The following is a 14,453-nucleotide window of genomic DNA, read 5'->3' on the forward strand; positions in this document are numbered from 1 at the left end:
ATTTCATGAATTGTAATGAATTTTTCGTTAAGATCCATAAACCAATAAAATTTTCAATTACGAATAATTAATGACATTTCATGAAATGTCAAATTTAGTTATCCAAATTTCGATTTTAGTTTTCTGGAAGTCATAGACTACTCCACTCAGAAGTTGTAGTATTTCCTCAGTTCAAGTTTTTCCTTGATAAATTTTAAATTTCTCGTATTCAGAATCAAAATAAATATTCAAAGATATAATAATAAAATGTTTATATATAATCTAATATTTAAACTGTTCATCCAATAAAATCAATTAAATCGGGACATTCCTGTTTCCAAGACGATTAGCTAAATACCGGAGTTTATTTGAGAGTATTGATAGCAATATTTTCATAAATTCCGAAAAAATTTCTGAAAACTTTGACAACCCCTGTATAATTGAAATATTCAGGCTTCCTCCAAGTGACTTTGGATATACCATACCAGTATTTATTATAGGATATAAAAACAAAAGTAAAGTATTTTAAAAATTTAGAACACTATGAAACTAACTACATAAAATATAATTGATATTTGAAAATATTCGAATAAATGAAAATAACCCTAAGCTAGTATTAATAAGCTAGTATTAAAAAAATTACCTCCATATTCAAACAATTTTCTATTTAAATATGAAACTTTCCACTAGAAATATCACTTCAACAACTGTTTATCGAGTAACTCTTGGAAGAATGTTCGCTAAACTGAGGTTACTTACAATTTGTCAATCCGGCATGGTTGACGAACATAGAATATTTTTCTTCTTCTTAACTATGTACAGGTCGAGCCATATATCTAATATTAGGGGCCAGTTGCACCATTTACCTAAACATTGATTAAAATTTAAACATTGATTAATTTCTGATTTCTCTTGAGAAATCATAGAGTAATCAACGTTTAAATTTTTAATTAATGTTTAGGCAAAGGGTGCACCTGGCCCTTAGTCTATTGGGTAAAATATAGAAGTGCGCGTGCGCCGCATATTTTTTTGTTCATTCAGTCAATTTTACGTAGATATAAAAAGAGAGGGGTCTCAAGCAAATTATATACTTAAGGAGTTTACGAGGACAAACTTCAACTAAGGAAAACTGCAATTTCTCATTGAATGGAGCAGTCTATGACTTCCAGAAAACATGAAAAGAAACTAAAAAGTCGAAATTTCATGAATTGTAATAAATTTTTCGTTATGATGGTTGCAAATCCATAAACCAATAAAAAAAAACTAACTACATAAAATATAATTGATATTTGAAAATATTCGAATAAATGAAAATAACCCTAAGCTAGTATTAAAAAAATTACCTCCATATTCAAACAATTTTCTATTTAAACATGAAACTTCCACTAGAAATATCACTTCAACAACTGTTTATCAAGTAACTCTTGGAAGAATGTTCGCTAAACTGAGATTACTTACAATTTGTCAACCCGGCATGGTTGACGAACATAGAATATTTTTCTTCTTCTTAACTATGTACAGATCGAGCCATATGCCTTATATTAGGGGCCAGTTGCACATTGTATAAACATTGATTAATTTCTGATTTCTCTTGAGAAATCATAGAGTAATCAACGTTGAAATTTTTAATTAATGTTTAGGCAAATGGTGCAACTGGCCCTTAGTCTATTAGGTAGAATATAGAAGTGCGCGTGCGCCGCATATTAAATTTCAATAATAATATATATAATAATAATAATAATTTTCAAACAGATAGTTTCTAAACTGTGCTCGAAATAAAAAATTCCAATCCCACAAAATTATCTGTATTTCGTTTCTTCATTTCCAGCTTAATTTTATTGTAATTTATGGTCCACAGTTCGCATTGAAAAAGTGTCCAGCGGACAGGATAAATAGAAGGCGCTAGTGTAGCTAGAGGGTATATTTGTATTTTGTGGTTTCTGTAATCTGCATTCCGTGGTTTCATTTTTAGCGTGGTTATATTCATAGATAAATACAAATGTACCCCTTATATATGGTTATAATTGATTCTGATAGATGTGGCAAGCTGAAAAATAAATATTAAATTCTGTCGATAATTATAACATAGGTAATGAGAAAACCATTTTCTGTTGATATTTCGACATTTCGATCTTTAGCGGAATATAACAATTATGTTAAATTATTATATTTACTTTAATATTATTTTTGTGCCTCCCGACCAAAGTACAAATTTCCGAAATTATTTTTTGTTCCCGGTAATAGGGACATTCGATCTGCCAACCCAAGAAAGCGAACATACTTTTGTTGGATAGCACATATGCCTACTTATGCGTTTCGTCTCTGGCACACACACCGGACTCATCAGTGTGACTTTGGTATAATTGTGTGTGCCGTGTCACATACGCTTGGGGAATTTATTATTATCGGGAGTCGCCGGGATGCGAACCCGGCACCTTGTCGGATCTCGGTGAGTGAGTCTACCTCTTAACGTCTAGGCTACCGAATGCTGTGTTTATTGTTGCTATGTGGAGCTTTATGAGAAGCCGCCACACTTTCATCCTTTTTGAAGTTTTCTATGAAATTTACCTTAGAACATAGAATATACTCTAAGAAATTAACCTTCTAGCTATTCAGAGAATAGTTTTCTATTCAGTGAGTAGTTGATATTTATGAATATTCGTTACTATTCATTGATGATGATTAGATAGTTGAGTAATTAATTATTTGTGAAGTTACGAATGAAAGTTTGAATGATCACTTTTCAGGAATAATTGAAAAAAGATATTGAAATTGGAGATCACATATGTTGAAATTGATAGATACAAATGAATTGTAATAATTCATTTCATAGTAGAAACTGGTATTCATCCAGAGAAACAAGAATAGAATTGGGATTTTATAAATAAAAAAATATAAAAATTGAATATAAGATTCTAACATATGAATTTAGCAATAAAGAGTTCTAATAATAACAATATGAGATTCTACATTCGAAATTTAATGCCGTCTTTTTAATCGACTGCACAGTTTATTCATTTGAAACCTTGCTTTCATATTTCATATGCATTGTCATTTCTAGACATTACTCTATTTCATTGGTCAATTATTGTTTGATTCTGAATTGCGAAACGACGAATTATTCTATTCTTTTAAATCTGAGTTCTAAAAATGTAAACACATCAACTGTGACTAGCATCACCCCCTAACAAAACTAAATCAGAAAACAAAGATTTTTGAAAATTCCATATAATTGAACACGAAGTGTATTCTTGAAGGATTTAATGTTCTCAGAGTCCGCTTAGTCATTCTTTTTATACCTGCAGAACTGTAATGGGTCTATGTAGATTGTATTGTTCTAACGAAGGTTTTACTACGTCCATTTAAGCATCTATTGTATTTTGTACGTTGTCATGTGATAAAAATAATTCCTGCATTTACCAAACGACAATTTGATTATAAAAATATGACAAGTTTTGATTTTCAAGTGAATTAGAGGACCAATAGAAAAAAGGAATTTTATAGTAATCAGAGACGAGAATTCTCCAGAAAAATTGTTCTGACCCAGGAAAAGGAATAACAGGTTATAAAACGGAAATTAATGAGTGTTTTGTTTTGGGTCATTATAGATATAGGTTAATTCAGAGTTCAAGACTGGTATATTTGTGATTTTTGTGAAACATAAAAAAATTACATGATTCGAGTGCATGAGGTACGATCTTCCAAAATATCCTCATTTATCTAGGTTACAGAAGTAGGAGAACGTAGCGCCGCTGAACACAGGGGAAAATTATAAAGTTTGGTCAAGTTTTTTTTTATTACATTGAGCGAAATTCACCTGATTTCAAGAGCAAAGAAAAAGGAATAAAGAGTCCAAAGTCCTGAAATAGCTAATACTGTTTATGGTTTATTGGAATTTTCACGAAGACGATCTTTTTTCCTTCTGAGATCGTAGTTCTTGCAAAAATTCAATTTAAGTTTCAGGAAAAGAAATTTCTTCAAAATAAAACAAACAAAATTTTACATTTATACAAAGTCCGTTTATTAAAATATAATATTTATTTTTTATATACATATATATATATATATATATATATATATATATATATATATATATATATATATATATATATATATATATATATATATATATATATATATATATATATATATATATATATATATAACATTGTATAGTCAATTTATCATATTCTCCCGAAATACAATACATGGCATTACTCATGAAACAACAGAAAAATATTACAATGTTCAGCATCCTTGAATCTAATCTGTACAAATTAACAACTATATCAATGAATTTTTACACTTCACACCGTATCACTCCTTCGATAAAATAATAAATAAGGAACTCTATCTCCTTGACGTTTAAGAACATCTTCTTCCGTAACTCTGTTTATTTTAGAGTCATCAAACCTCAACCATGTATTATACCCGGAATGGAAAGTATCTGCTATATAATGCCCATAGCTGGCCTCCTTTCCTACATGGTATACTACAGATATTAATTTATATTGTCTCTCCGCTGAAGTATTCGTCCTTCCAGATAATATTTTAGAATCAATCTGCAGATTGATGGGAAATTTTATAGTCTTCATTATTTTAGTGCAGCCATTCATTCTGTATTCGAAGCATTTCAAATGTAATACTAAAACTACAGGCAACTTCTCTATCATCACTTGCTGCCATGCTTCAACCGTTTCTTTCGTTTTCGATGATGTCAGACCCTCTAGTTTGTTCTTGGTTGTAAGGCCTTCTAATGCTTCAGCTATGTTATTTGCTTTCTTAATATTTACTGGCAATGTAAGGAATGGTTCAATATTTTCTGAAGTTTCGTCTCCGGTTTTATGGATTCTTGAACAGAGAAGTCCTCCGAATATATCACTAATCGGAGTCTTGTCCATTTGTATTTCTCTTGTTACATTCCCTTCGTTCTTAGGACCCACAACTTTCCAATCATCCACATCTATTTTCACTTCTTTTTTAGCTGCTTGAATATTTTCGTCATGGCTAAGCAATTTCATTATTTCCATCATTTCATCATTGAGTCCATTCAACAGAAGGCTCAAGAATTCTTCGGCGTCTTCTTGTCGGCCTTCAACAAGGTAAGAATCGCTACGTGTTCCGTTTAGCAACGTATAAAACGATGAAGCCTCAAACGAATTGCCATTGTCTATATTGACGAAAGTTTGCTTCTTGTTCTTCTTTTTTGAACGTGACTTGCGTCTTACATTGGGCAGATTATCGAAGTTATTCATAAATTTACACCTGGAATAGTTGAATAATTAAAATACATATATAAAATTGTTATCCAATCAAAGTTGCAAATTATATTAATTTATACTTACATATTTTCACTCATTGTTATTGATTTCAGTGCATTATTGTGAGTGAAGTTCTCTGATAGCTGTTTGAGAAGGTTACAAAGTGGTGGGCAAGCAAGTAAGGCTTGTAATATTGAGTTTATATAACAAAAGTTTCTTTTGTTTCGTAAACCCCTGGGTTTAAAACTGGTTTGGGTCCCATCAATTTTATAGTTCTTGAGAAATCCTGAAAATTAAAAAATATTACTAACCATGATAGAAACTTGAATTTTCACTGATATTTGTAGGTGAAAACCAAAGCATTCCACTTTTCATCAAGTAAAATGGGTTCAACTAAGTAATTATCTACTGTAGATGTAAGCAAATTGTTAGTTGAAAGTAAGATAAATATATAAAAAAAGATATGGTTTTGAACTCACCTCCTAACATATGAGTGGCTGAATCTATTTTTTTGACTACTTTTGTATGTTTTAAAGATGTTACATGTGAATCATTTATTTTATTGTCTATTTTCTCATTCGATATTGTTTTAACATCTTTATCAAATAGACTAGCCCATGATTTTTTTAATACATTTACTGTGGGCTCCTCAATTTTAGATTCATTTTTATTCGAGATGCTACTTTCAATTTTTTCAATTGTCCCATTTGAATCATTTTTAATTATCTCTGTATTATCTCCTGCAATAATTTCAACTGTTTTTACAGCTGAACTAGGGGGAGTTGAAGGTTTCGAATGTTTTCCTGTCATCTCATTCTGGATAATAGGTTTTGTAATTGATAATCCATTGTAATTGATTACAGATTTTCTACACTCATTTTCTGAAAAAGTTGATATTAGTTGATTCATTATTATATTACATATTCATATTGACCATAAATAATTCTATTAAGATCTCTATACTTACTTGAACAAAATTTTTGTTTAACTCTCCATGGTAATTTGAATTCACTAGAATTGGTAAATAATATGGTATTTATACTACGGGCCTCTTCTTCTTCTAACGCAGTTTACTCTAAGAATTGTAGATTCTGAAAAAAAATTACAATATAATAGTGGAAATCATTTTGGAAATTATAATATTTCTGTATATAGTATATCCAAAGTCACTTGAATTAGTCTATAAAAACGCTTTTGCTGTTACATCCAAAATCAAACTTATCTTATTCTACGGTGTTATAATTTGATTATTCTTTATTCTCGACCTGTAATATGCTATCAAGGAACGATATCAACGATGATGAACTGATCGTTGCATAATATTATAAGAGCACGAAAATGTTTGAGATGAATTCGGAAATGTTCTGTCTGAAGATAAGACAAACTAGGGTAGAACAGGTGCATGACCTTGAGATCCTTGAATGACATCCAATTTTCTATGTCAAATTAGCAGCTACGTTGCCGAATTGAATTTTATTTCTTCGTTATTGTAAGGCGACATTTATACCCCTCAGTGGAAGCAGAAGGCTAAATGATAATGATGTACAGGGTGATTCACCGCGATGGCCTATTGTTTATGGAAAACTAATAATAATTTTGTGCTGAAAATTCAAACAATTTCCTTTTATACCGGAACCAGATTACTACTGACTTATTTCAAACGGCACACCCAGTATATTATTGCATTATCAGATAGCTCAGTTGATGATAATTTCAGCAATATGGCAATACTTGAGTATAAGCTCAACGGTTCATAAGTAAATTTTACGTAGATATAAAAAGAGAGGGGTCTCAAGCAAATCCTATACTTGAAGAGTTTTCGAGGAAAAATTTGAACTAAAGAAAATTGCAATTTCTCATTGAATGGAGTAGTCTATTACTTCCAGAAAACATGAAAAGAAACTAAAAAGTCGAAATTTCATGAATTGTTATAAATTTTTCGTTAAGATGGTTGAAAATCCATAAAAAGAGAGGGGTCTCAAGCAAATCCTATACCTAAAGAGTTTTCGAGGAAAAACTTGAACTAAAGAAAACTACAATTTCTCATTGAATGGAGTAGTCTATGACTTCCAGAAAACATGAAAAGAAACTGAAATGTCGAAATTTCATGAATTGTAATAAATTTTTCGTTAAGATCCATAAACCAATAAAATTTTCAATTACGAATGATTAATGACATTTCATGAAATGTCAAATTTAGTTATCCAAATTTCGATTTTAGTTTTCTGGAAGTCATAGACTACTCCACTCAGAAGTTGTAGTATTTCCTCAGTTCAAGTTTTTCCTTGATAAATTTTAAATTTCTCGTATTCAGAATCAAAATCAATATTCAAAGATATAATAATATAATGTTTATATATAATCTAATATTAAAACTGTTCATCCAATAAAATCAATTAAATCGGGACATTCCTGTTTCCAAGACGATTAGCTAAATACCGGAGTTTATTTGAGAGTATTGATAGCAATATTTTCATAAATTCCGAAAAAATTTCTGAAAACTTTGACAACCCCTGTATAATTGAAATATTCAGGCTTCCTCCAAGTGACTTTGGATATACCATACCAGTATTTATTATAGGATATAAAAACAAAAATAAAGTATTTTAAAAATTTAGAACACTATGAAACTAACTACATAAAATATAATTGATATTTGAAAATATTCGAATAAATGAAAATAACCCTAAGCTAGTATTAAAAAAATTACCTCCATATTCAAACAATTTTCTATTTAAATATGAAACTTTCCACTAGAAATATCACTTCAACAACTGTTTATCAAGTAACTCTTCGCTAAACTGAGGTTACTTACAATTTGTCAATCCGGCATGGTTGACGAACATAGAATATTTTTCTTCTTCTTAACTATGTACAGGTCGAGCCATATATCTAATATTAGGGGCCAGTTGCACCATTTACCTAAACATTGATTAAAATTTGAACATTGATTAATTTCTGATTTCTCTTGAGAAATCATAGAGTAATCAACGTTTAAATTTTTAATTAATGTTTAGGCAAATGGTGCACCTGGCCCTTAGTCTATTGGGTAAAATATAGAAGTGCGCGTGCGCCGCATATTTTTTTGTTCATTCAGTCAATTTTACGTAGATATAAAAAGAGAGGGGTCTCAAGCAAATTATATACTTAAGGAGTTTACGAGGACAAACTTCAACTAAGGAAAACTGCAATTTCTCATTGAATGGAGTAGTCTATGACTTCCAGAAAACATGAAAAGAAACTAAAAAGTCGAAATTTCATGAATTGTAATAAATTTTTCGTTATGATGGTTGCAAATCCATAAACCAATAAAAAAAAACTAACTACATAAAATATAATTGATATTTGAAAATATTCGAATAAATGAAAATAACCCTAAGCTAGTATTAAAAAAATTACCTCCATATTCAAACAATTTTCTATTTAAACATGAAACTTTCCACTAGAAATATCACTTCAACAACTGTTTATCAAGTAACTCTTGGAAGAATGTTCGCTAAACTGAGGTTACTTACAATTTGTCAACCCGGCATGGTTGACGAACATAGAATATTTTTCTTCTTCTTAACTATGTACAGATCGAGCCATATGCCTTATATTAGGGGCCAGTTGCACCATTTGCCTAAACATTGATTAATTTCTGATTTCTCTTGAGAAATCATAGAGTAATCAACGTTGAAAATTTTAATTAATGTTTAGGCAAATGGTGCAACTGGCCCTTAGTCTATTAGGTAGAATATAGAAGTGCGCGTGCGCCGCATATTAAATTTCAATAATAATATATATAATAATAATAATAATTTTCAAACAGATAGTTTCTAAACTGTGCTCGAAATAAAAAATTCCAATCCCACAAAATTATCTGTATTTCGTTTCTTCATTTCCAGCTTAATTTTATTGTAATCTATGGTCCACAGTTCGCATTGAAAAAGTGTCCAGCGGACAGGATAAATAGAAGGCGCTAGTGTAGCTAGAGGGTATATTTGTATTTTGTGGTTTCTGTAATCTGCATTCCGTGGTTTCATTTTTAGCGTGGTTATATTCATAGATAAATACAAATGTACCCCTTATATATGGTTATAATTGATTCTGATAGATGTGGCAAGCTGAAAAATAAATATTAAATTCTGTTGATAATTATAACATAGGTAATGAGAAAACCATTTTCTGTTGATATTTCGACATTTCGATCTTTAGCGGAATATAACAATTATGTTAAATTATTATATTTACTTTAATATTATTTTTGTGCCTCCCGACCAAAGTACAAATTTCCGAAATTATTTTATGTTCCCGATAATAGGGACATTCGATCTGCCAACCCAAGAAAGCGAACATACTTTTGTTGGATAGCACATATGCCTACTTATGCGTTTCTTCTCTGGCACACACACCGGACTCATCAGTGTGACTTTGGTATAATTGTGTGTGCCGTGTCACATACGCTTGGGGAATTTATTATTATCGGGAGTCGCCGGGATGCGAACCCGGCACCTTGTCGGATCTCGGTGAGTGAGTCTACCTCTTAACGTCTAGGCTACCGAATGCTGTGTTTATTGTTGCTATGTGGAGCTTTATGAGAAGCCGCCACACTTTCATCCTTTTTGAAGTTTTCTATGAAATTTACCTTAGAACATAGAATATACTCTAAGAAATTAACCTTCTAGCTATTCAGAGAATAGTTTTCTATTCAGTGAGTAGTTGATATTTATGAATATTCGTTACTATTCATTGATGATGATTAGATAGTTGAGTAATTAATTATTTGTGAAGTTACGAATGAAAGTTTGAATGATCACTTTTCAGGAATAATTGAAAAAAGATATTGAAATTGGAGATCACATATGTTGAAATTGATAGATACAATTGAATTGTAATAATTCATTTCATAGTAGAAACTGGTATTCATCCAAAGAAACAAGAATAGAATTGGGATTTTATAAATAAAAAAATATAAAAATTGAATATAAGATTCTAACATATGAATTTAGCAATAAAGAGTTCTAATAATAACAATATAAGATTCTACATTCGAAATTTAATGCCATCTTTTTAATCGACTGCACAGTTTATTCATTTGAAACCTTGCTTTCATATTTCAAATGCATTGTCATTTCTAGACATTACTCTATTTCATTGGTCAATTATTGTTTGATTCTGAATTGCGAAACGACGAATTATTCTATTCTTTTAAATCTGAGTTCTAAAAATGTAAACACATCAACTGTGACTAGCATCACCCCCTAACAAAACTAAATCAGAAAACAAAGATTTTTTGAAAATTCCATATAATTGAACACGAAGTGTATTCTTGAAGGATTTAATGTTCTCAGAGTCCGCTTAGTCATTCTTTTTATACCTGCAGAACTGTAATGGGTCTATGTAGATTGTATTGTTCTAACGAAGGTTTTACTACGTCCATTTAAGCATCTATTGTATTTTGTACGTTGTCATGTAATAAAAATAATTCCTGCATTTACCAAACGACAATTTGATTATAAAAATATGACAAGTTTTGATTTTCAAGTGAATTAGAGGACCAATAGAAAAAAGAAATTTTATAGTAATCAGAGACGAGAATTCTCCAGAAAAATTGTTCTGACCCAGGAAAAGGAATAACAGGTTATAAAACGGAAATTAATGAGTGTTTTGTTTTGGGTCATTATAGATATAGGTTAATTCAGAGTTCATGACTGGTATATTTGTGATTTTTGTGAAACATAAAAAAATTACATGATTCGAGTGCATGAGGTACGATCTTCCAAAATATCCTCATTTATCTAGGTTACAGAAGTAGGAGAACGTAGCGCCGCTGAACACAGGGGAAAATTATAAAGTTTGGTCAAGTTTTTTTTTATTACATTGAGCGAAATTCACCTGATTTCAAGAGCAAAGAAAAAGGAATAAAGAGTCCAAAGTCCTGAAATAGCTAATACTGTTTATGGTTTATTGGAATTTTTTCGAAGACGATCTTTTTTCCTTCTGAGATCGTAGTTCTTGCAAAAATTCAATTTAAGTTTTAGGAAAAGAAATTTCTTCAAAATAAAACAAACAAAATTTTACATTTATACAAAGTCCGTTTATTAAAATATAATATTTATTTTTTATATACATATATATATATATATATATATATATATATATATAAATATATATATATATAACATTGTATAGTCAATTTATCATATTCTCCCGAAATACAATACATGGCATTACTCATGAAACAACAGAAAAATATTACAATGTTCACCATCCTTGAATCTAATCTGTACAAATTAACAACTATATCAATGAATTTTTACACTTCACACCGTATCACTCCTTCGATAAAATAATAAATAAGGAACTCTATCTCCTTGACGTTTAAGAACATCTTCTTCCGTAACTCTGTTTATTTTAGAGTCATCAAACCTCAACCATGTATTATACCCCGAATGGAAAGTATCTGCTATATAATGCCCATAGTTGGCCTCCTTTCCTACATGGTATACTACAGATATTAATTTATATTGTCTCTCCGCTGAAGTATTCGTCCTTCCAGATAATATTTTAGAATCAATCTGCAGATTGATGGGAAATTTTATAGTCTTCATTATTTTAGTGCAGCCATTCATTCTGTATTCGAAGCATTTCAAATGTAATACTAAAACTACAGGCAACTTCTCTATCATCACTTGCTGCCATGCTTCAACCGTTTCTTTCGTTTTCGATTATGTCAGACCCTCTAGTTTGTTCTTGGTTGTAAGGCCTTCTAATGCTTCAGCTATGTTATTTGCTTTCTTAATATTTACTGGCAATGTTAGGAATGGTTCAATATTTTCTGAAGTTTCGTCTCCGGTTTTATGGATTCTTGAACAGAGAAGTCCTCCGAATATATCACTAATCGGTGTCTTGTCCATTTGTATTTCTCTTGTTACATTCCCTTCGTTCTTAGGACCCACAACTTTCCAATCATCCACATCTATTTTCACTTCTTTTTTAGCTGCTTGAATATTTTCGTCATGGCTAAGCAATTTCATTATTTCCATCATTTCATCATTGAGTCCATTCAACAGAAGGCTCAAGAATTCTTCGGCGTCTTCTTGTCGGCCTTCAACAAGGAAAGAATCGCTACGTGTTCCGTTTAGCAACGTATAAAACGATGAAGCCTCAAACGAATTGCCATTGTCTATATTGACGAAAGTTTGCTTCTTGTTCTTCTTTTTTGAACGTGACTTGCGTCTTACATTGGGCAGATTATCGAAGTTATTCATAAATTTACACCTGGAATAGTTGAATAATTAAAATACATATATAAAATTGTTATTCAATCAAAGTTGCAAATTATATTAATTTATACTTACATATTTTCACTCATTGTTATTGATTTCAGTGCATTATTGTGAGTGAAGTTCTCTGATAGCCGTTTGAGAAGGTTACAAAGTGGTGGGCAAGCAAGTAAGGCTTGTAATATTGAGTTTATATAACAAAAGTTACTTTTGTTTCGTAAACCCCTGGGTTTAAAACTGGTTTGGGTCCCATCAATTTTATAGTTCTTGAGAAATCCTGAAAATTAAAAAATATTACTAACCATGATAGAAACTTGAATTTTCACTGATATTTGTAGGTGAAAACCAAAGCATTCCACTTTTCATCAAGTAAAATGGGTTCAACTAAGTAATTATCTACTGTAGATGTAAGCAAATTGTTAGTTGAAAGTAAGATGAATATATAAAAAAAGATATGGTTTTGAACTCACCTCCTAACATATGAGTGGCTGAATCTATTTTTTTGACTACTTTTGTATGTTTTAAAGATGTTACATGTGAATCATTTATTTTATTGTCTATTTTCTCATTCGATATTGTTTTAACATCTTTATCAAATAGACTAGCCCATGATTTTTTTAATACATTTACTGTGGGCTCCTCAATTTTAGATTCATTTTTATTCGAGATGCTACTTTCAATTTTTTCAATTGTCCCATTTGAATCATTTTTAATTATCTCTGTATTATCTCCTGCAATAATTTCAACTGTTTTTACAGCTGAACTAGGGGGAGTTGAAGGTTTCGAATGTTTTCCTGTCATCTCATTCTGGATAATAGGTTTTGTAATTGATAATCCATTGTAATTGATTACAGATTTTCTACACTCATTTTCTGAAAAAGTTGATATTAGTTGATTCATTATTATATTACATATTCATATTGACCATAAATAATTCTATTAAGATCTCTATACTTACTTGAACAAAATTTTTGTTTAACTCTCCATGGTAATTTGAATTCACTAGAATTGGTAAATAATATGGTATTCATTCTACGGGCCTCTTCTTCTTCTAACGCAGATAACTCTAAGAATTGTAGATTCTGAAAACAAATTACAATATAATAGTGGAAATCATTTTGGAAATTATAATATTTCTGTATATAGTATATCCAAAGTCACTTGAATTAGTCTATAAAAACGCTTTTGCTGTTACATCCAAAATCAAACTTATCTTATTCTACGGTGTTATAATTTGATTATTCTTTATTCTCGACCTGTAATATGCTATCAAGGAACGATATCAACGATGATGAACTGATCGTTGCATAATATTATAAGAGCACGAAAATGTTTGAGATGAATTCGGAAATGTTCTGTCTGAAGATAAGACAAACTAGGGTAGAACAGGTGCATGACCTTGAGATCCTTGAATGACATCCAATTTTCTATGTCAAATTAGCAGCTACGTTGCCGAATTGAATTTTATTTCTTCGTTATTGTAAGGCGACATTTATACCCCTCAGTGGAAGCAGAAGGCTAAATGATAATGATGTACAGGGTGATTCACCGCGATGGCCTATTGTTTATGGAAAACTAATAATAATTTTGTGCTGAAAATTCAAACAATTTCCTTTTATACCGGAACCAGATTACTACTGACTTATTTCAAACGGCACACCCAGTATATTATTGCATTATCAGATAGCTCAGTTGATGATAATTTCAGCAATATGGCAATTCTTGAGTATAAGCTCAACGGTTCATAAGTAAATTTTACGTAGATATAAAAAGAGAGGGGTCTCAAGCAAATCCTATACTTAAAGAGTTTTCGAGGAAAAACTTGAACTAAAGAAAACTGCAATTTCTCATTGAATGGAGTAGTCTATTACTTCCAGAAAACATGAAAAGAAACTAAAAAGTCGAAATTTCATGAATTGTTATAAATTTTTCGTTAAGATGGTTG

The sequence above is a fragment of the Harmonia axyridis genome, chromosome 3 (genome assembly GCF_914767665.1).
Source record: "Harmonia axyridis chromosome 3, icHarAxyr1.1, whole genome shotgun sequence".
NCBI lineage: Eukaryota > Metazoa > Arthropoda > Insecta > Coleoptera > Coccinellidae > Harmonia > Harmonia axyridis.